The sequence below is a fragment of the Euprymna scolopes genome, chromosome 21 (genome assembly GCF_053919585.1).
Source record: "Euprymna scolopes isolate OS-2025 chromosome 21, ASM5391958v1, whole genome shotgun sequence".
Taxonomy (NCBI): Eukaryota; Metazoa; Mollusca; class Cephalopoda; order Sepiida; family Sepiolidae; genus Euprymna; species Euprymna scolopes.
In genome coordinates this window covers 30,324,917-30,349,234 of record NC_136502.1, presented here as the reverse complement: position 1 = coordinate 30,349,234, position 24,318 = coordinate 30,324,917, and the positions used below count along the sequence as shown (strand labels likewise).

Genomic DNA, 24,318 nt, shown 5'->3' with positions numbered 1-24,318 from the left:
ATTTTACTACCGCCCCAGGCGGCAAAAGGTCTAGCTACGCCACTGTATATATATATATATATATATATATATATATATATAAAACATTATAACCCTTGTACAAGGGGCGGACAATGAATAATGCCCCTGACCCACTTCCAGTTGTCTGATCTAGCTGAAATTTTGCATGTGCAATGATTTCTATTTCTACCAGTTACGTGGCAAATTACAGCTCTGAACTAATTGTGGTTTCTGTTTTACAGGTGTTTGAACTGAGTCAGGTTTGAAATAGAGCCTGTTGAATGTCGAGTAGTTATCCAGTTTTTGTATTTGAAAGGACGCACACCACAGGAGACTTTTGATGAAATGAAAGAAACTTATGGTGATAATGCCTCATCATATGACCTTGTAAAACGCTGGAATCGTGAATTCAAACATGGCCGGAAGTCTGTGGAAACAGCTCCCACACCTGGTCGCCCCCCCTTTTTCCATTGATGAGGCATCTGTCCGTCAAGTTGAGGCTGCCATTTTGGAAGATCAGTGCATTACTATTCGCCAAATAGCCCAAGATGTCAAGATTAGTACAGGGTCTGTGGAAACTATCATTCATGACCATTTGCATATGCATAAGGTGTCTGCCAGATAGATTCCCAGGTTGCTCACACCATTCCAGAAGCAACAACGTGTTGAGTGCTCGAGGATGAATTTGGAGATGTGCCAAGACGATGAGTCAAAGTTTTTCAAAAGACTGATTACACAGGATGAAACCTGGGTCCATCACTATGATCCAGAGACCAAAGCCCAGTCAATGCAGTGGAAGCACTTGAACTCACCACCTCCAAAGAAGGCAAGGGTGCAGCCCTCCGCTGGCAAGGGCATGCTCACAGTCTTCTGGGACCAGGACGGAGTAGTGATGACAGATTTCCTGGCAAAGGGTACCACAATTACAGGAGCCTATTATGCTTAACTTTTGAGGAAATTAAGGGAAGCTATCAAAATCAAGAGGCGGGGCAAGATCAGCAAAGGTACCCTCCTCCTGCAGGACAACGCTCCGGTCCACAATTTGCATGTTGCCAGATCAGAAGCACGGGCGTGTGGTTATGAAATCAACCCCCATCCTCCCTACTCTCCTGACCTTGCACCCTCTGACTTCCCATCCATGAAGTTGTTTTTGAAAGGAAAGCATTTCCCAGATGATGCAGCCTTGATTTCTGAAGTCACGTCGTGGTTGGAGGACCAACCTGGGGTGTTCTACAAAAACGGTCTCCAGAGCTGCAGCAAACGATGGGTGGTTCTTATGTAGAGAAAGATTAATAACTGTGCCTAGTTTCGTTGCTCTACTGCTATGAGAAGTGGGTCAAGGGCATTACTTATTACACACTCCTCATATTATTCAGAAAACCTTGAAAATAGCAACAAAAATAAAAATTTCTAAAGCTTGCTAAACTGTTCAATTTCTGATTTTTTAACTGCATCATTTTGCAAGTTCATCTATCAAAGAAGACACATTATTAATAGTGTTGATTCGATTAATCGGAATCAGTATTGAAATCGGAAAACTTTGTGCTTATTTTCCTAACCAATTCCAATTAGTTTCAAGTAAGAAAGTCAGAATTAAGAATACAAATTTAGAGGGAAAGCGATAGGAAGTCATTCTTTAATAAATCAAAATGTCATCAAACTTTGCAATCCCTTTGGTGAATCGCTTTTAGTTCTTGCTTTCAGTTTTCAGCAAGAATTGTCATAAGAAGGAAAAAAATAGCAGGAGACAGAGAGAGAAAGAGAGAAAATCGTAGAAGGGAAAGAAAAATAAAGCAAGGGAGATGAAGAAAGAGAGAACGTGAAATAAAATCCAGCTAAATGGTGACGAAAGAATAAAACTCTAGCAATTTGGCAGAAACCATCTTTTTTTCTTATTTAAAATGGTAGAGAACTTGCATCCTCAGAGGAGCACCATCCAGACCTCCACTCAAAGGACACAGAGAATACTGACATCCTGAGGAAACTCATTGTTACTCTTTAAATCAATAGTAAAAGGTCGTTGCAAAAATACAAAACTGATTTGGGTGTTTGTGCTGTTTACAAACCACATTATATTTTTTAATAGGATTTTCAAGTTAAATTCAATTTTTACTTTTGTTCATTAATTTGTTTGGTGAAAGTACAGAATGGTTAAAGCCCCATTCCTATATTAAAAATGGTTTTCTAAATTATAACGTTATTAAATCAGTATGGTCTGTAAACTGCACATTGAAGGCTAGATTTGAGAGTGCCAGTTTCGCTTCCCTGAGTTACTATTATTCACTCCTGAAAGAGGACCATGTAGACACTACAAGAAATTATTTCACCTCCGATTTCAAATAAACCAGAGGAAGGACACTTTCTCACACGAAATCCCTTGACCTTGGAATGGACTTCCAAGAGAGATAATTCAAGGTGAATTTGGACAGGTGCGAGGCTGCTGTATCTTCTTTTGCGTAAATTTCTACTGCCCTTTTCCCAACATGGCAATTGAAGCATGCCTGTTTTATTTTTTTGTCAAATAAATTGAATGAAATATATTTGAACAACTACCTGATTCAGTGCCCACTGACGTTCAGCTATCTTCCCACTGATGTCCGACTATCTATTCCATTACTCACTGATGTCCGACTATCTATTCCATTACTCACTGATGTCCGACTATCTATTCCATTACTCACTGATGTCCGACTATCTATTCCATTACTCACTGATGTCCGACTATCTATTCCATTACTCACTGATGTCCGACTATCTATTCCATTACTCACTGATGTCCGACTATCTATTCCATTACTCACTGATGTCCGACTATCTATTCCATTACTCACTGATGTCCGACTATCTATTCCATTACTCACTGATGTCTGACTATCTATTCCATTACTCACTGATGTCCGACTATCTATTCCATTACTCACTGATGTCCGACTATCTATTCCATTACTCACTGATGTCCGACTATCTATTCCATTACTCACTGATGTCCGACTATCTATTCCATTACTCACTGATGTCCGACTATCTATTCCATTACTCACTGATGTCCGACTATCTATTCCATTACTCACTGATGTCCGACTATCTATTCCATTACTCACTGATGTCTGACTACCCATTCCAGTGCTCACTGACTACTCATTCCAATGCCCACTGATGTTCAGCTACCCATTCCAGTGACCCCTGACGTCCAGCGACCAGTTCCAGTATCACACCCATCTATACAATTCGGATTGACCAGAAACAAACCATCCTACCTCAGAGACGCAAGAATCTCAACATCGCAAGATGCCTGTTCTCGCTCCAGTATTCTGATATCTATTACCGTACATTTTACTTTTTCTTGGTAAACAATAAAACCGAATTTCTTATCTTTAACTGAACATTCGTGTTTGTCATCATCCTTAACATTGCCATCACCTCTTTGCCTTGTGTATACTTTATTAGTTGTATGGTCAATTGGCACCTTCACGCCACTCGCAACAAGCTCTTTCTATTTCAATTTTTTATATATAGATTTTACTTTTACTTGCTTTATTTTCTAACCATAAACAGTAGTGTTGGGACGATTAATTGGAATTGGAAATCAGAAAAATTCAAACTTTTTGAAGTATCAAAATTGATATTGGAATCGGAAAATTTGTGCTTACTGTATGAGGGACTAATTAGGGTTTACACCAGCTACTGTTTGCCCCTGAATGAAGAAACCATGGAATTGAACTCGATACATGTCCTGCATTTTCTCTTATTTATTGCCATCTACGTATAAACGAGAATGAACCATGATGGCAGTGGTAGGATCAAAGGATTTTCAATCATGAAGCAGGAAATAGGAATGTATTTTAGGAAGACGAATGCAGATAAATAACGTTTTATTGTTTTAATTTGTGTGCACATGAATAAAAATAAAATGGTGGAACCCAGCAAGAAAGAAACAAATAGACCTTTGGCTGGCGTAAAACCTTTCCTACTTCTATCCATGGCAAATAATTTATCAGCAAAATGGAAATGGTATAATTATGTCATTATTATGTATCTGGCGAGAGAGCCGGTACAATACCAAACAGTTCCTTTGCTTCATATGCTAGTAAACGAGGCATTAAATGTCTATTATGGATTTCAATTTTTATCTCCTAAAGATGAAAGGACACCCACATGAAATAATTCAGGTGTGCGATAAATATGCTATAAAAGAAACAAAACATACGAACATTACTTCTTCCATACACGGAAACAGGGTGGATCAGAATTGATTTTAAACTAAAGAGAAAACCATCGGCACAAAGTGACGGAGTGTAGGGCATGTGCACTGCAAAATGAACCGAATAAAGAGTTATGTCCTGCATTTGTGAAGGCACGTTTCAAATGTAATGGGAAGAATCACTTTGTTATTAAATGCAAATCCGTGAGGAGAAAGAATATCCGTACAGTCGAAACACAACAAGATGACAGTGGTAGTGGTTCAAACTATGGACATGTAGACATGATCACAACAAAAGAAACAAGTCGTGCATGCGTGACTCTCCTCTGGTGCTGCATGTGAGATGATGCCACAAAAAATAGTGAAGAAATGAAAAAATGATGAATGTGAGAAATGTGAAGGGCCAACGTTGCTTTCACATTTTCACCGAGTTTCAGTAAAATCTAATGGATGGGGCAAAAGTTATGGGGTAAAAAAGTGTCATTTTTTGCAATTTAGGGGCATTTGTGACCCCCTTTGAGCTCCTGGGAACGCCGATTCCCAGTGTAAATGGGACTTAAGACATGCATATTTGAATTCAGCACCATGGAAAACTACTATATAGACATACATATCAAGTTTTTGAGTAATATGAAAAAAGAGCTCCAACAAGGCATGTTTTTTAGCCCAGAGGGATGCGAACCAGAATTTTGTGAGGGTCACCCATACTGAATTTATATTAAGAACAATGGCCTCCATATTTTGGCCAAGTTTCAGGAAAATCTAATGGATGGATAAAACGTGTGCTGTCACTTACACGCACGCTCGTGCGCAAATAAACGAACGCTTATTCATTTCAATTTCCCCCCCCCCTCCTCGCGCATTTTGCACAAAAATAAGTTCTTCCAGCAACGGCATAATTTCAAATACGCCCACACACTTTTCTCACAACAACAAAAGTAAAATGAACATATTTGTGGCAGACGTAGTTGAAGACAGTATCACGTGACACGAGCGACCAATGAGAAAACTTAGAATGTTGTCTTTATAATGTTTTTCCAAGAACCAAAATATCAGCAGTAGTAATCTTGTTTTGAAGCCGGTCCAAAAAGTATTTAAACGCATCAAACATTCTTTCTTCCCTTCTTTACCCTCCTTTTTCCCTTCTTTCTCGCTTCAACGTGACATGAGAACATGCCTCTCGGTTTCATCTCATCTTCACTTTCAAAGCTCTCGAAACCATAATGACACACACAACTCGGGCACTCAAAAATAACACTCATGCACACACACACCCATTCCGTACATTTTCTATAAGAATTGATAACAACGGACTACTTTCCTCATGGGACTTTTGAATAAGGCGAACTTTGCCAGTTAAAACACAAACCTTGAAATAAGGACATTATTTTCACACGACTTTCACCTTCTAATCTTATTAATTCAACAAAGGACTTTCATCTAACATTCTATTCATAATGATTTCTCAAGAACTTTTGCTAATTAGACCTTTGCTTGTCCATCTTGTTATTTTTGTTGAAAAATAAATGCAGTGCATTTTAAAACAAGAAGGAGGTGTCATTTTGTTTTATTCCTTTTTTTATTATTTTGTTTCGGGCAGAGAGATTTAATTTCACTTAAACGTCTTTTCCCCTACAAACGCTATAGGGCAAAAAGTGTCATTTTTGGCCATTTTGAGGCATTTTTTACCTCTTTTGAGCCTCTGGGGATGCCAAATCCCAGTGAAAATGGATAACTGTGCAGTTTCAGGCCTTAACACATGTATATTTGAGTTGACCACCATGAAAACCCACTATATAGTCACACATATCAAGTTTTTGTTGAAAAATACGAAAAAAGAGCCACGTTTTTAGCACTGGAAGTCCCTGGAGACGCAAACCAGAATTTTGCCAGGGTCACCTATACTAGATGGATCAAAAGTTATGGGGCAAAACGTATCATTTTTGGCCATTTGGGGATATTTTTTACCTCTTTTGAGCCCCTGGGGACGCAACGAGAATTTTTGCAAAAAAATATTTTTTCTTAGTGCGTACTTCAATGAAAAAGAGAGAGCAATAATAAGAGAGATACTTCTAGGAAGTTCACCTTCTCAGGCTTTGCCTTCTCTCTTAGAGAAAGCGTTAGTTTATTGCTAATTGCCTGAGGTGCCTTTTTTTTTTTTTTTTTTTTTTTTACAAAGGCATCATCACATTATCAAGGCCCAGAGGCCACTCAAGGATAAGGGTTAAAGAGTGTACAGTAGAAATTGGTCAATATAGTAATCATTAGTAATGAAAATTTGGTAAATTTAATAACTTATATGGAACGGCTCATCAAGAACTTATTTACTTTAGACTTGAACACAACCATATTGTAGTCAGCCGGAAAGCAGGAAAACGGAAGACAATTCCACAGGCGTGCAGTTCTAAGAAAGAAGCTTTGTTCATGGAATCTACGTTTAGGTTTAGGCACAGATAAAGAGTGGGGGAAATTATTGATAGTGTTTACAGCTAGACGAGTGTTTCTTGTGAAAGTTTGGCGAGGGGGGACCAAAGATTGAAGCTCAGTTGAACACTTTCCATGAAAATAACGATACATCAGAGACAAACTCGCAACATCTCTTCTGTGAGATAGAGGTTGCAAGGAGGAGAAAAGGACCGGAAAATGCTGATGAGTCTGTCAAGGTGTTACATTGTGGGGTTTGAATGCGTGTACATGTCATTAATACCCATATGCGTGTGTGTGTGTGTGTGTGTGTGTGTGTGTGTGTGTGTGTCATATATGTATCCAACATACCTTTTTCAACTACGTCTTTGATCTTGTCATCCACGTGGGTTTCATCTGTTCTTGGAGGGAAGCTGGAAACTGTTTGAACGAATGCATTTCACTCCAACACAATGGTTGGTTTTATATTAGTTTTATTCACTTTCCAGGTGTCGAATGCAGAAGAATGGAAAGTGATAATCTTTGCTTGTTGTTAATTCTAATCTCCAATTTGGAGATACGTCATCTTCCTCCCATGGAGGGGGGGGCGAGTTGTTAAACTATCCACTCTCTTTGATGTCCAAATTCCAACTCATCTCAATCTTCAGCCAACCTGAACATGTGTAACAACTATGTCCTTCCAGTCAGCTATTCTTTAGGACTTCTGGTGCAACTTCTCCAATTTATATCTTGACATGTTTTGACAACTTTTATCAAAACATAGCTTCACATCTCATTCCTTGTTTATCTCGCCAGATAGATAGATAGCTAGATCGATATATAGCTAAATCGAAATAGATCACATACATATACAGATAATCAACAGACAGATAAATAACAGATAATTTCTCTTGTTCCCAACTACATAACACAGGCACTTTTGCAAGTCAGAGTGTTCCTCATAAGGGTACTGACTTCTAAATCCTATTTTCCGACCCTTGTGTCACATTTTGTGTGGTGGGAGAGAATAACATCTAGAAAAATAATTTTTCTTATTTTAAAGTTTGGTCTTTTTTAAAATGTGCAACTATAATGCTATCGTTACCTGTTAACACAGACCCACACGTTGCATGCAGACAAAATTGCAAAGGAACAAAAGAGGAAAGAAATTCGATTCGGCTTTCTCAGTTGAAATTAAAGACATTTATTAACGGTACTTTCCAACAATGCATAGCATCTTGATTTAAAAGTCTCTTAGTTCATTATGTAGTTGACAAAACGCAGCCATGTCGAACAGTCGACATGTCTGCTTATTGAGTTGGCATCTCTAACACTGGCCCATTTCACCTCTTTGTCCTGCCACACAGGTTTTTCTTTTTAATCTTTCCTTTTCTTTCAGCTGCTATGTCTGCAGTTCACCCAACCGCACATGGTCGTCTGACCATTTTTTTTCAAAGTTCGGATTGCATCTTGTTTTAAATGTTCTTTTCACACTGACTCGTGCTTCCAAATTCTCTGTTTGTCGACGTGGTTCATCACTATATGGTGCCTTTATTTTCTCTCTGCTTTTTTTCCCCTTCTCTTCCTCCACTGTAACGCCAGCTCGCGTACCGGCTTGGTCATTTGCATACATGTTATGCAGTTCTGTTACATGACCACTTCTCATGTTTCTCCCTTTTACGTGGCTTTTTTTTAATCATGGTTTATTTTGTGAAATAAAAAATGTGTTTAAAATGTGTAAAGTATTAACAAGAACTTTTGTGCATTTTACTAGAGATAACAAAACAAAAAAGTGGTAAAAAGAAAACAAGTATATAACAAATAATTGTCATGAAAGGAAAGATAAGTTACTCTACTACTTAGCTGGATAATTTTTTAATGTTTTAACTTATTTTAAAGCGTTTATTCAGTTCGGAAAACAAGTAAATGGCTGAAATTAAAGTCACATTTTTGGAGTCTTGACAATCGCTCAAAAATATAAAATCAAACAAAATCCTGATAGAAGCCCACCCAATGACATTTATTGAGTGGGTTTCCGCCAGTGTTGTTCAATTTTCTATTAACATGGGATATCTTTTTAGAGCGGAATAAACGCTTTAAAATAAGTTAAACCACCAAAAACTTATCCAGGTAGGTAGAAAAGTAATTTATCTTGCCTTTGATAACATTTATTTGTTATATACTTGTTTTTGACCACATTTTCGTTTTGTTTTCTATAGTAAAAAAAAAATTTTTTTTAATACCCAAATTTTAAGAAATGCATTTCAATTTTTTTCGTAAACATGTCACTCATTTTAATCTATTGTTAATAGTTGAAAATAAACTAATTACTTTATGACTCTTTGAAATGTTAAAAGAATTTGGAAGCATTTAAACTGTCGAGTAGAAACTAATTTCTGATTTAATATTCTTAACAAATATTTACGTATTAAAAGACTGAAAGTTTTGGATGCTATTTGTATTTAATAATAAACGTAATTAGAGATTAACACTATGTTATTTTATCGACAAAATTAGTTTTTTGACAACTTCGCTCAATTAATAAGCTAATAACTAAACGGTTAAAGTTAACTTTCCAAACCATATTTAATAAATTAAAAAATATATATTTTTTTTAAAGAGCATAAACAAAAATAGAAGCAAACAAACTCCCTAACAACTTCAAATAGATACAATTAATTATTAATATGTATACTTTATATCTTTATTTATTTTATTTTTTTTTTAAATTGCAAAAAAGAAAAATATTGGTTAAATCATCGATCAAAAAATATGAATGAATAAAATAATAATACGAAAATGCAAGATATAATAATAATAATAATAAACTATTTCCTATGAACGAACTTATTTTTCAATATAATTATTATTAATATTATTATTAATAATAATCATAATTATAACCATAATAATAATAATCATAATAATAATAATAATAATCATAATAATAATAGCTCTGCTTAAATACATTGTATAGAAATGGACATCTATGCTATTTAGAAGGGATAAAAGAGGGGGAGGAGCTAACAATGATTCAAATAGAGAGAGGGGCCGTTTCTTCTAATAATTATAGTGCGTGCGTGTGTGCGCCAAGTAGCGCGCACTGACTATTTAATCAAACGAGCACATATTTTTAAAGACAAGGAGGAACCAATACATACATATATAAATATATTTAATAATGTCTAGCCCTGGTGATAAACTCTGGAGCACTTCCTTTTTATTAGTGGATTAAAAAAAGGGGTTCTTTCATTATCAATATTATTATTATTATTATTATTATTATTATTATTATTATTTGTAGTATGTCCTTTTTTTTTGTTGTTGATCTAACCAGGTGAGTATTTTTTTATTTATTTATATATAATGATAATTATTATATATATATATATATATATATATATATATATATATATATATATATATATATATATATACCGTTTTTACTTTCAGTAGTTTTATAGAAAAAAAATAAAGCATTTGGCGTATATGTTAAAGTTAGTCTTTTGTATGATATCTGAAATATTATTATCATTATCATGGAGTATTGTTATTAGGTGTCTTTCCTTTGCTTAAAATAATAATAATAATAATAATAATAATAATAATGTAGTGTATTTTTATTAGTATTGGTCATGATAATATTTAAACTGACCAACATAAAAAAAAAGTAACTAAATACTTCGGTATTTAATTTTACGAAATAACACTAAACATAAAAATAAAAATATCTTACTTTAAAATTAAGAAACTATTCGGACCTCACAGTATTTAACTATTTTGTGAATTATTTAAAAAATTTTCGGCAAACAAAAAAACGACAAAATCATTTAATTTTAAATTTAAAAACATTATATTTATGTTATTATTTGTACTTATATACGATTTAAAAAAGGGGGATTTTTCGGGCTCTGTCCGCTTTTTTCTACTCCCATGTTTGCCGATTATTCAATTACTGGAATGCTGTCTATGCTATCAAAAAAAAAAAAACGGGGAAAATTGTTTTCCGGTTTTTAAGATATTTCATAACTTTAATATTAAACAGATTTTTTTTTTTTCCTTAAATATATTTAAACATTAAATACGACTTATTTATCCGGAAAAATGTGGCTATATAAACCACCGTGTGTGTGTGTGTGTGTGTGTGTGTTTTTTTTTTTTTTTTTTTTTTTTAGCTTGTTTGTTTTTGTTGTTTTACTCCGCAAAGAAAGAGAACTCTTTTTACAAAACTCCGTTTAATTTGTTTATTACGAAAATAAAGTCATGCTTATTTTCTTTTTCTTTATTTTTTATTGAAGGAAAAACAATACTGATATATCTGTCCAAATTTATACGAATAATTAAATTAACTCCAAAACTATTTTTGTGAAATAAAATTTTTAAAAATCGCGTATCAAAATGTCCTAGAGGAGAGGTGTGTATCTGAGATTAAGGGTGGTTTCAATTAGCCGGTGCTCCCGATTTTTTTTGTTTTGTTTTTTTACATTTTTGTATTAACTCAGTTGCTAAATCCTCTACAAAGGTTGTTTTAAAAAAGTAATTTGTATGATAAAATAATAATATATGTTGGAAAAATAAAGTGCAATGCAATGGAAACCCTAAAAACAACTTGTCTGACCCCAGCAAGAGACAAACAGACGGACAGAAACGTTCATGTGAGTTCAAGTATAATTACAAGTTTTAAGCTTTTTCGTATTTTTAGTTTTTGTAGTAATAGTCGTAATAATAATGATGATGATAACAATAATAATAATAAATTTAAAAAATAAATAAACAATAACAATTGAAAATTCTCTGGATTAACTAAAAATGATTAATAACAAAAACATTATCATTATTAATTATTAATAACATTAATTATTATTAATAACATTAATAATTATTAATAACATTATTATTATTAATAACAAAAACATTATGTTACAAAAACATTATCGCGTGCCTATTCATCTGCCACACGCACTCGCACTACGGCAAACTTATACACGAGGTCAGTTTCTAGTCGAGAATCCAGCTCTTCTCCCCCAAAAAGGAGTACTCACTAGACTATCGTAAAAAATCCCTATTTATCCCATATCGGTATTCCCTGATAAAGAGTGCAGTGCTGCAGTAGTGGTGATCACCAATATCTCCTTTGGAAGGAGTGCCTGTTATACAAGTAGTTTAATGGAATGCGCTTTGATGAACTCAGAGCACTTGTACCCACACTACAGAATACCCCGACAAGGAGCAAAATCACACCCCTTTACTGTTGTGTTTCCCATATGCCGGAAAGTCTTCTACTCTAATAGTTTCTCCCTCTGGATTACTAGACTTTGGAATTTCCTAACTGTTTCCTGCTTCTCTGACTTGTATTAATCGGATATCTCGTTGTTCAACTTTCCACAATCTTCTCTCAGACACGATCCCAAATAGTAGGCCCTTAAGTAGCAATATACCTTGTTTGAGGTGAAAGAGTTTTTTAAAAAAATGTCTGGGAGATGGTCTCCTAAGACTGACTAGAGCCATAGTTCACTTTGAATTATTTATTAAGGCAAAAGATTTACAATATGATAAGTTAGACACAGGGCCATCTAAAGTGTGACAAAAACAAGGGTCGTTGGTTATCCTTAATCAAAAGTTATAAAAATGTCTACTCTTAACTAGATTAATTTCTCATTCACCACAATACCACATTTACTCTAAGTGCTCTCTTACTTAAGATGTCCCCAAATTCCACTTTGATATCAGCCTAATTATATGGTCTAAAAGTCCCTTATTTTCTGCCATCCAAGATAAACATCTTTTTCTATAGACTAAATAAATCTGAAATCACACCCACCAAAAAATGTATATACCAAATAAATTCAAGTGATGGATATGTTTGTAGTGTTTTTCCTTGGTTGAACCTAAATTGAATATGGATGTCATAAAAAATAGCAAGAAATCTTTTGTGATGTACATATTTGTGAGGGAAAATAGATACCGTTCACCTAAAATTACCGAAATTCATAGGGTACTTTTGTTTTTATGGAATGAATTAAATTTTTAGCCCTCCATCTTAGAAAATAGCCACAATTATTGGCATCTTGGTGAAAATCAAGGGAGGTAATTCAAACTTTTGGGAGAATCAACTTTTGTTTTTGTTTGTTGGTTTCAAAAGAAAAGGGAAATATCTCCTTTGAATATGATAATGGAAGCAATAATTGATAGCCGATATCCCTCATTTAACTTTGGCAATGTTTGGTCTAGTTTTCATCAGCATTATCTTAGTGCATGCACTTGTCTTACAGATCAAGTTGTTCTTCAGCTAATGATAAGTGCACAATAAGTTAATATTCAAACAAAGCACTTTTGCTTAACAATAAAGATTACCTTTTGTATTTACTTTTTATTTTTGCAGTATTAAACACAAGCAAATTATGCTAGGAATTATTGTTCAGGTGCAACCATTCTGTGTACTCAGTCACTCCTTGCTGTCCTTCTGGTGAGACTTGATTTGCAAGACAGCTTGCGTTGATTCTTTATCTGTGCCTAAATCAAAACATGGATTCCATGAACAAAGCTTCTTTCTTAGAACTGCACGCCTGTGGAACTCTGTTTCGTCTGCCTGCTTCCCACCTGACTACAACTTGGATGTCTTCAAGTCCAACGTTAACAAATTCCTAATGAACCGCCCCCTTAAGTAAACACTTCATCAAATCTCGACACTAACGTAATGTGCTTGCAATAACCCTTATCCCTGAGTGGCTTCCGGGCCTTGATAAGTGGTGACCACTGTGTAAAAAAAATAAATAAATAAATCCATTTCCTGACGAGGAGCACATTTGTTTTGAGTCCTGTATTGTCATCTTCAAGGGAGCATTGATTAATTCTTTATCCCAATCGCAGGAACTTTGCTCAATGTTTAATAAATCTGGTGACCACTAAGTAAACTGCAGTTAAAAAATCTCCAACAATCTTTGCATGGAGAGAAAATACATTCCATTGCGTAATCAGGTCTAAAGTGTCAGGAATGCATCACTTTGTTTCCATACTCAATATACCAGATATCTGCTATCGAGTTTCAAGTCTTTGCACCACAAATGAAGTCAGTGTAGATGGATTTTACTTTCTTTACTTTATATTTATAAAATATTTAATTTTATTATCAGTGTTGCATTAAAATGATGTTCCAAGCATGTCAAGCAATATCGTTATTACCTTTACTGCTTGATCTGGTCAAAACAATGCAGCATGGTAAATCCAGTAACAATACATTCACACCTTTCTTATACCATTCCATCTACTTAGCCTCACGATAGTCAGCATTAGTTGTCAATGTACTCATTGAACTTTCTGTAATCCACTGTTGTATGTTGTTTCTGTTGGGTCGGGTCATGGTCATTAAGAGGATCTAATTTTTTTGAGGATAGGGAGTAGAACAGCAAGCATCTATTTTTTATTTGGATCTAAGTTATCCTGACATGTTTACTCCAAGACTTGTTTGTTCAGACCTTTGCCACAACAGTCCAACAATTGTTTGTTGAATAAGCTTTGTGCAAAAATCTAGCCTATCAAGACAGGTTGCCATGCACATGGTTGCCTTCTTTTTAGCTTATTGAGTTTCTGCTGTCAATCTTGAGTATGAAGTCGAATTAACAACAGATGTTCATGTCCAACTTAATCTGTCTATGTCCACAGCATTTAAAGGGCTTTCCTTTAGCGGTTATTACACTTATCTCCATAGATTTCTCATAGCAATACTTCAAAGGCTATAAATGACCAAGATCTCTCTGATTCTCTCTCCTCTGATCTAGAGCATATGGTGCAATGGGGAAAGGGGGGCTGGTTAATTTTAATGCATCTAAAACCAGGCTTCTATCTTTCCATCATCACTGTGACCATCAATTGAATGGATGGCTCTTGTTTTGGGGAGGCTTCAAGTTTCTTGGTCCGATCTTTACTCCTGATCTGAAATGGAACACGTACATCAAATCTGTTGCAAAGGTTGCGGGAAAAATGGTTGAATCATTCTACCACTCCAGTAGATATCTCACTGTTGATGCAATTCTCTGTATAAGAGCCAAGTATGTCCTAGAATGGAGTGCTGTTGCCACATTTAGGCAGGAGCTGCTAGAAAGAATTATCCTGCCTTGACAGAGTTCAAAATAAACTTCGTAGCCTCGTAGGGGGATGCCTTTTTCTCTTCTCTGCAACCTCTTTCCCACAGAAGAGACTTCGCGAGTCTGTCTCTGCTTTATCGTTATTTTCATGGCAAGTGCTCATCTAAGCTCCAATCTATGGTCTTCCTTTGCCAAACTTTCATGAAAAGCACTCATTTATCTGAAAGCACTATCAATAATTTCCCCCACTCTTTATCTGTGTCTAAACCTAAATGTGGATTCCATGAACAAAGTTTCTTTCTTAGAACTGCACACCTATGAAACTCTTCTGTTTTCCTGATTTCCAGCTGACTACAATATGGTCATCTTCAAGTCCAACATAAACAAGTTCTTGATGAGCCGCCCCCTTAAGAAATCCAATTTATCAAATTTCCACTAACGATTACTACGATATTGTTCCATTGACTACCATACACATTATCCTCGAGTGGCCTCCAAGCCTTGATAAGTGGTGAGTCCCTTGTAAAAAAACAAAAAAAGCTGCAACACAACACAAAGAAAAATAGATGCAACATCTGCTGTCCAGTATTTACAGCATCCATACTCGTGTTGGTAGCATCTTGTTCTAATGCAGCTCCACTAACATTTTCACAGCGGAGAACTTTCTCTGGCATACTGATGATTTGGTAACACAGTCCAGGAACCGATACATTGTAGCTTCAGTCACAAAGGAGACAAAGAACAGGAAATAACCTGAACTCACTTTTTCATGCAACAGTAACATTTATTTCCTCGTGATCATCTTCATTAACATCATCTATGCCTCTCACATGATCTCGAACATGCTCCACATCTCTAATGTGATCATTCTTTTTCTCTTTTTTTATAGTCTTTTTTTTACCGGTGATGTCGTTTCGCATGCATATGCACGTCCGTGCTATGTTACAATATGTGACCTTTCCTCCAGGTAGTCACTGCACTACAAATTAAATGGAGGTGTTGATGCATTCATACAGTCATAAGGGCTCATTACTAAGCTGTTGGTAATACTGTCACTTCAATCATTGCGACAGGACATGCTTGATCTGAGCAGTAGTGTAGAGTATGTAAACTAATTTAATGTTTTTAATCCACTCATGATATGTCAGTTACAGCGTTATCAAATTCTGGGATCAGCCTGATATCGAAGGCTTTTATATTTTGAAAGATACACATGTGACAAAATAGTTTTGTAGTAAGATTGAGAGAAAAAAAAATCTCAGTTGAAGCAAAAGACACTAAAACAATGTTTCACACATGATTTAAATACTGCTATTTCTGTACTTTTGTAAATATGTCGCCTCTTGGATCTTCCGACCACTCTGTTGTATCAATTAAGATAAAAATGAAATGTAATATGTCCCCAGATGTACCTCTCCATCGTACAGTATATCGATACTCTAAGGCTGACTGGGATAGCTTCCGTACATTTATATCTGATCTACCTCTGCATTCCATGTTTAAAAAGGATGTGTCCTCTATAGTATTAGACCTGATAGAATGGTTAATTGTAGGTATTGACCGTTTCATACCCTCGAAAAAGTTTCAGCAAAAACCTAACAGCCAGCCATAGTTCTCTCCAGAATGCGCTGCTGCCATTGCGCACAGAAATCACTTTTTCCACTACTTCCAACGTAATAGATGTATGGAAACTAAAGCCGCTTTCAGGACTGCCAGCAACCATTGTAAGAAAGTAATAAAGAACGCTAGAGAGTTGTATGCTCAATCTGTTAAGTCCAAAGTAGCTGAGCAGCGGCTTGGTTCCCACCAGTTTTGGCAAATAGCAATCAGAATCCTGAACAGAAGCGTGTGCTCCATCCCAACTATTATCAATGTCCTGAGGTAATCTCGTCAGCATCAGACAAAGCCAAACTCTTTGTCAAGAACTTTGCAGCTAATTCTACCCTTTGCGACCAAGGCCGCCAACCCCTAATATTTCCTCCTGTATCAGAAAACACGCTATGTGATATACGTATATCTGTACGTGATGTTGCCAAGCTAATCAAAAACCTTGATTCCAGTAAAGCAACTGGCCCTGACGGTATTCCAATTATAGTACTCAAAAAACTTCAACCAGAACTAGCGCCCATACTTACAAAACTGTTTAAACGTTGTCTTAAGGAGAATAGTTTCCCATCTCCCTGGAAAATTTCATCAGTATGCCCTGTATTTAAGAATTCAGGTGATCGCTCATCCCCCTCTCAGTACAGGCCAATAAGTCTCCTGTGCGTCATGAGTAAGTTGCTGGAATCTGTGTTAAATACAGAAGTAATCAACCATCTCAACAAAAATAACCTTCTTAGTGACACTCAATATGGTTTCCGTTCTGCTAGATCTACAGCAGATGTGCTTACAGTTATATCTCATAGGATTAGCAAATCTCTCGACGGAGACCACCTTTCTAGGGCAATTGCTCTTGACATATCTAAGGCCTTTGATAGGGTATAGTATAAAGGTTTACTTCATAAGATCTCTAGCTATGGTATAGCTGGAAATGTCTTCTCAATTATTAAATCATTTCTTTCTGATAGGTTCTTAAGAGTAGTGGTTGAGGGGCAAAAATCAGAAGCTCACAGTATAAATGCTGGTGTCCCTCAGGGGTCTGTCCTGGGCCCAACTCTTTTCCTGATCTACATTAATGATCTTCCAAATCACATCCTTACATCATTTGTAGACATTTATGCTGACGACACTACCATTTATGGTAGCACATCTAAGACAGTAAACGACCAAGTTCTCTCCAATTCTCTCTCCTCTGATCTTGAGCATGTAGTACAATGGGGAAAGGAGTGGCTGGTTACTTTTAATGCATCTAAAACCAAGCTTCTCTCTTTACATCATCAACATTCTGATCCACATCTGGCATCAATTGAAATGAATGGCTCTCGTCTTCGGGAGGCCTCAAGTTTTGACAAGCTTCTGGGCTTGACCTTTACTCCTGATCTTAAATGGAACACGTACATCAAATCTGTTGCCAAGGCCGCTGGAAAAATGTTGGGATCTTTCTATCGATCCGGTAAATATCTCACTGCTGATGCTATTCTCTATCTATATAAGAGCCAGGTACGTCCAAGGATGGGATATTGTTGCCACATCTGGGCAGGAGCTGCTAGAAAGGACTTGTCCTGCCTTGATAGTCCAAAATAGACTTCATAGCCTCGTAGGAGATATCCTTTTCTCTTCCTTGCAACCTCTATCTCACAGAAGAGATGTTGCGAGTTTGTCTCTGATGTATCGTTATTTTCATGAAAGGTGTTCAACTGAGCTTCAATCTATGGTCCCCCCTCACCAAACTTTCACAAGAAACACTCGTCTAGCTGTACACACTATCAATAATTCCCCCCACTCTTTATCTGTGCCTAAACCTAAACGGAGATTCCATGAACAAAGCTTCTTTCTTAGAACTGCACGCCTGTGGAATTGTCTTCCGTTTTCCTGCTTTCCGGCTGACTACAATATGGTTGTCTTCAAGTCTAACGTAAATAAGTTCTTGATGAGCCGTTCTATATAAGTTATCAAATTTACCAAATTTTCATTACTAATGATTACTATATTGTCCAATGTCTACTGTACACTCTTTAACCCTTATCCTTGAGTGGCCTCTTGGCCTTGATAAGTGGTGATGCCTATGTAAAAAAAAAAAAAAAAAATATATATATATATACCATCATGTTTAAATTATTATCGGTTCTTCAAAGTCACAAGAATCCTGATCTCATCAGGAGAGATGCTATCCTATGTTAAATTGCTTATATTAGAGGGATTTTCAGAACTCCATTCCAAATTTAATTGTACACTTGCTCTATCATTACCTTTATGGTAGGTGCTCGACTGAGCTCCACTCTATGATCCCTCCTTGTAAAACATTTACAACAAATTCTCGTCTAGTTAGAACTACCGCCAACAACTTCCGTCACTCTTCATATGTGCCTAAAACTAAACAAAAACTCCAGGAGCAGAATTTTTATTTATTTATTTATTTTTTTTTTTAGAACTGTCCGTCTGTGGAACACAATACCGTGTGGCTGCTTCCCAGCTGACTATAGCAAATCTAATGAGAATAAGTTCCTGCTGAGTCATCCTCTTAAATAATCTAACTCTATCCAAGTTCCACCATTACTGATCATTTTGTCTCACCATTTACGTAGCACTTAACCCTCGTTCTAGAGTGGCCTCCAGGTTTTGATAAGTGGTGACACCCCACCCCTCCTCCTCATACAAAAAAAAATTTTTTTGAAAATAACACCTGTGTGGAGTCAGATGACATTCTCCATTCCATTATCATGTTTCATATGAATGCTTCTTAGCCAAGTATGATAATTGTAACGCCTGTGCCAGTACCATAGAAGGTAAGAAATTCTCAACATTTATTGGGTGGATTTTTAACAGTATTGGTCCCCCGATTTATCAGAGAGGGACCTTTGTTTTCAGTGGCGTCCGTGCTTCCGTTAGTCCGGACTATTTCCAGATAACCGTCCATTAGTTTTTTCCTGAAATTTTGCCACAAATTGTATTTCATTAAATAGATGTGCACAGTAAAAAAGTTTTTTACAAAAATTCCTGTTGTGCCCCCAGGGGCTCAAGAGGTCCAAAATGCTCCCAAATGGCTAATAATTACACATTTTGCCCCATAACTTTTGATCCATCCATTAGATTTTTTTAAAACTTGGCCAAAATGTGGAGCTCATTGTTCTTAATATAAATCCAGTATGGATGACTCTGGTAAAATTATGGTTCGTGTCCCCGGGGACTTTTAGTGCTAAAAATGCTTCTTGTTGTGGTTCTTTTTTCATATTTCTCAACAAAAACTTGATATGTAGCGTTTGATCCATCCATTAGATTTTTCTGAAACTTGGCAAAAATGTGAAGGCAACGTTGGCCATTCACACTTCTCACATTCATCATTTCTTCACTATTTTTTGTAGCGTCATCTCACGTACAGCACAAGAGGAGGACCACGCACGCACAGCTTATTTTTTTCTATTTTTACATCGTTGTCAAGACTTCAAAGATGTAAGAGACATCACAGCCATTTTTTCTTGTTCTCATGTAACGCTCAACACTATTTTTTTTTTAACTGAGGGTCTTGAATAGAGGTGTGTGCGTTATCCCAACCATCATCAATGGACCTGAAGTAATCATGTCAGCATCGGACCAAGCCAAACTCTTTGCAGCTAATTCTACTGTATGTGATCAGGGCCCCCGACCCCATTGTATTTACTCCTGTGTCTGAAAACATGCCATGCGAGATACAAATTTCTGTACGTGATGTTGCCAAGCTAATCAAAAACTTTGATTCCAGTAAAGCAACTGATCCTGACGACATTCCTCTTATAGTGCTGAAAAAGCTTCCACCAGAACTAGCTCCCATACTTACAAAGCTATTTAAATGTTGTCTTAAGGAGAATTGCTTCCCAACACCTTGGAAAACCTCATCAGTATGTCCCATTAAAAATTCAGGTGATCGGTCATCTCTCTCTCAATACAGCAACTTACTCATGATGCACAGTCTCCTGTGCATCATAAGTAATTAGCTAGAATCTATGTTAAATAGAGAAGTAGTCAACCACATCAACAAAAATAACCTCCTCAGTGACATGCAATGTTTCCGTTCTACTAGATCGACAACAGATATGCTACAGTTATATCTCATGGGATTAGCAAATCTCTCAGTGGACATATCAGAGACTTGCATCTAAAACCAAGCTTCTATCTTTCCATCATCAATGCTCTGATTCCCGTTTGGCATCAATTGAAATGAATTACTACCGTCTTCTAGATGGAACATATTCATCAAATCCGTTGTCAAGAAAAATGATTGGATCATTCTACCGCTCCAATAGATACCTCACTGTTGATGCAATTCTCTACCTGTATAAGAGCCAAGTACGTCCAAGGATGAAGTACTGTTGCCAGAAGTAGCTTATCTTGCCTTGACAGAGTTCAAAATAGACTTCATAGCTTAGTAGTGAATGCCTTTTTCTCTTCCCTGCAACCTCTTTCCCACAGAAGAGACATTGCGAACCTGTCTCTACTTTATCATTATTTTCTGTTCCGTCTTCCTGCTTTCTAACTGACTACAATATGGTTGCCTTCAAGGTCAATGTGAACAAGTTCTTGGTGAGCTGCCCTCTTAAGTAATCCAATTTACCAAATTTCCGCTACTGACGATTACTACGATATTTTCTCATCAACTACTGTACACTCATTAACCCTTATCCTCGAGTGACCTCCAAGCCTTAATAAGTGGTGACTCCTTTGTAAAAAAAAAAAAAAATGAAAGTAAGTAAAAACAGTAAAAACTTATCCAGCTAGGTAGAAGAGTAAGTTATCTTACCTTTGATAACAATTATTTGTTCTAAATTTCTTTTTCTTTTTCGTACCTCAGTTAATTGTAAAACAAAGAATGTTATACCAGTAGACTGTTTCCAATGGTATTGATGGTTCCAAGATTGTATTGCTGAATTAAATTCTTGGACACATGGGGGCCTGAGATACTTACAAACCTGCCAACGAAGACAGTGTCATCAGTTAATATTTCAGTTGGTACACATCCTTCTTAAAATTTTCTCTCTGACTGGTTGAGTCCCGCCAATACAGTCATTTCCATATTGTGAAGCGATAGATTAGACTATGACTATTATATTGGGGTCACATCCATTTGTACTGTTACACATGGGACCTACATTTGTATGCAGTCTGTCGCAAGGAACATAAGACAAGTAATAACTAGACTCCTTTTTTTATAATTTTTTTTTTTTTTTTTGTAACAACAATATTTCCCCATTCTCCCACTACACATCACTTCTCATTACGGCTGTGACTTTACTCACATCTCCTACGTGCTCCTGAACATCATCCATGTCTCTAACGTTATCTCTCTCCTTTTTATAGTCTTTTTTTTTTTTCTTACTGTGACATCATTTCACACACGGCTTACCATTTGGATACTCAAAATACAAACTATATTTGTAGCTCCCATTTTTTTCCATTGGTAGTTCTAAGACTATATGCCTGAATTAAGTTCTTGGACTGTGTATGGGTGCATAGTGACCTGAGAAACTCGCAAACCTTGTAGTCGTAAAGTGATAGGTTCGAAATGGCTGTTATCATATTGAGGATACATCCAGTTGTACCGTTACAGCTTAGCATTTGTGTCATTTCATCGATGGGGATATACATGCAACTTGGGATCACTTATGAATTTCCTACTTCCATGAAACTTCCTTCTTCAGAGGAAGGTGGTTCAACCCATCTAGGGTGAGTGCCGCTTTGGTATGGTACTGTCGTAGTATTGCATCTCTGTGCTTGTGTTACTAGTGCTCCCAAAGAATGTGCTCCGATGAACACTTCAAATCTCTCTGATTCTCTCTCTTCTGATCTTGAGCAGTTGGTCCAATGGGGAAAAGGGTGGTTGGTTAATTTTAATGCATCCAAAACCAAGCTTCTCTCTTTCTGTCATAAACGTTCTGAGCTCCATCTGGCTCTTGTCTTGGAAGGACCATGCTTTGACAAGCTTCTGGGTCTGACTTTCACTCTTGATCTAAAGTGGAGTACACCCATCAAATCCGTTGCCAAGATCGCCAGAAAAATGTAGATATCTCACTGCCAATCCAATCCTCTAACTGTATAAGAGCCAAGTACATCCTAGGATGGAGTACTGTTGCCACAACTGGGCAGGAAGTGCTCAGACCAACCTATCCTGCCTTGACAGAGTTCAAAACATAGGTGATACCCTTTTCTCTTCCCTGCAATCTCTTTTCCACATGAGAAACATTGCTAGTCTGTCACTGCTCTATCATTATTTTAATGGTAAGTGCTTGTCTGAGTTCCAATCTATAGTCCTCCCCTTGTCAAACTTTCACAAAAAAAAAACACGCGTCTAGCTACAACCACTATCAACAATTTCCTCCAGTCTGTGTCTAAGTCTTAATGTGGATTCCACAAACAAAGCTTCTTTCTTCGAAATGCCTGCCTGTGGAATTTTGTTCTGCCAGCAAGCTTTCTGGCAGAATACAGTATGGTGGTCTTCATGTCCAATGTAAATAAGTTCTTGCTGAACTGTCCCCTTAAATAATCAAATCATACCCACTACAATTCCCGCTACTAGTGATTACAACACTGTTCTCCCGATGACTACCATACACTCATCTTATCCTCAAGTGGCCTTTGGGACTTGATAATTGGTAACTTCCTTGTTTAAAAAAATAGAACTTGTTGCACTTGTGCCGTCTCAAAGTAAAAAAGAAAAAAGGAACTTGCTCATTTTTTTTCATATAGAATCTGCAAACAAAACTTGTCAAATTCTTTTGTTTTTTGAGATGAGGATTGGTTATTTGTATTATTTGGATTCATCGGACTACTGTTCTCATCTTGAGTGTCATTTTCACAAGGTTTCGGTCGATGTAATCTCCAACCTTCTTAAGGCGTGTCTTGTCGAACTCGGAAATCTGAACGGAATTTCGTATAGAACCCTTTATTATTTAGCTTAGCAGGCTCTTGAAATATATATATATATAACAGATAAATGTTATCAAAGGCAAGATAAGTTACTTTTCTACCCAACCGAATAAGTTTTTAGTGTTTTTATTTAAATTTAAAATGTTTATTCGGTTCGAAAAACAAGTAACATTGAGCGCTACCGGAGAACAAGAAAAAATGGTTGCGCTGTCTTTGAAGTCTCGACAAAGACTTCAAGATACAGAATAGTACAAAATGGTGGTAGAAACCCACCCAATAAATGTTTATTGCGTAGGTTTCTACCACCATTTTGTTTTATTTTGTATCTTGAAGTGTTTGTTGAGACTTCACCGATGTAAAGAGACATCGCAGCCATTTTTTCTTCTTCTCCAGTAGCGCTCAATGTTACTTGTTTTTTGAACCGAATAATCATTTCACATTAAATAAAAACATTAGAAACTTATCCAGTTAGGTAGAAAAGTAACTTATCTTGCCTTTGATAATATTTATATTGTTATATATTTGTTTTTGTTTTTTGACACCTCTTTAGTACCTCTGTGGATTGTAATACAAAACCAAATTTTTTATTTGCACGTCCCATATGATTGATTACAACTTAAAAAATTTCCATTTGTTTATTTTATTATAAAATGTAATTAAAAAATCAGTTAACTAAATGTTCAGCATTGAATAAATTATTAAAACCAACAAGAAATTGATACATAGTTTTTTTTTATGATACAATACCTTTGATCAGTTTTCAAATTATTTAATTTTGCAATAACAAAAACCACATTTGTAATTTTGCCAATTTTTATCTTTATTCTTATTTATTTTTTATTTCAGATCAACTTACATGAAAGTAAAACAGCCAATAACCTTTGCAAGAAAAGCAAAAATTCTTCAGTTTCAACACATGAGCATCATTTGAAATTCACAATATAAGGATTTACTTGGAAGAATTTCGGAAATCCAGAATTCCTCAAAACCACAAAAGAGAAATATTTCTTCATAAATGCCATTATTATTTTAGACAAGGAAAAAAAAACATTCCCAAGGCATACTGGCCATATCTAATATTATTTGATATATATATATATATATATATATATATATATATATATATATATA

The 24,318-nt window shown here is 36.0% G+C and overlaps 1 long non-coding RNA gene across 1 annotated transcript; it reads left to right on the top strand.

Annotated features, from left to right (window-relative positions):
* Positions 1–9,622: 9,622 nt before the first annotated feature.
* LOC145243003 (uncharacterized) lies at positions 9,623–24,294 on the top strand. The gene is made up of 3 exons (XR_013862839.1): positions 9,623–9,941; positions 12,987–13,070; positions 24,034–24,294. It is a non-coding gene; the product is annotated as an uncharacterized LOC145243003 (long non-coding RNA).
* Positions 24,295–24,318: the final 24 nt, after the last annotated feature.